Source organism: Penaeus monodon, chromosome 27 (assembly GCF_015228065.2).
Source record: "Penaeus monodon isolate SGIC_2016 chromosome 27, NSTDA_Pmon_1, whole genome shotgun sequence".
In the NCBI taxonomy this organism is placed as follows: Eukaryota; Metazoa; Arthropoda; class Malacostraca; order Decapoda; family Penaeidae; genus Penaeus; species Penaeus monodon.
The window spans coordinates 16,257,689-16,258,295 of record NC_051412.1 but is presented as its reverse complement, the minus strand read 5'-3'; the positions used below and the strand labels follow the sequence as shown (position 1 = coordinate 16,258,295).

Genomic DNA, 607 nt, shown 5'->3' with positions numbered 1-607 from the left:
GAAAATTTTTAGAACAGGACCACCCCCATTAGAACTAAAAAATGAACCCACAAAAATGCCAAATTACCTGAAGTCCAGTATTAAAAAAAACTTTCCCATCCTTGTTTTTGGGGTCATTTCTCTTCAGCGATGTGGTCCTTTTGTATACTTCAAATATACTTTTCTCATGAAGATGGAATTCGAAAAGAAAAGGATATATATTGTTGCATTAAACCCCAACTTTTCCAAAATTAAAAAAAATTAAAAGCAAATAACTGGGAAAAAAAACGTAATCCAATGTTGAACAGTACTCAGACAGTATGTTTTTAAACCCTTTCCCTGCTGGTGACGAAATAAACATCCTAGTCTACTTGTTTAAGCCTACCCCCTAACTATTTATTTTAAATGCCCCCCCCACTCCACCATTTGTGCCTCGGGGTCCTTTTGTATCCTTTCTGTGATATTATTCGATTACGTCATGCTTTCTTGTGCTTACCTTTGTTACTCTCTTCATGCCATTTGTGCAATTTTTTTTTTTATACCGATAGTTTTGGTTCATGTATTCTTTTCCTTTATGATTAAAATTTTTTTTTTTCTGCATGATATTGAAAAGTATCATAAATTTACT

General features: G+C 33.1%; 1 pseudogene; it reads right to left on the bottom strand.

Annotated features, from left to right (window-relative positions):
* Positions 1-607, bottom strand: part of LOC119590429 — a 12,727-nt pseudogene that overhangs the window by 11,089 nt on the left and 1,031 nt on the right.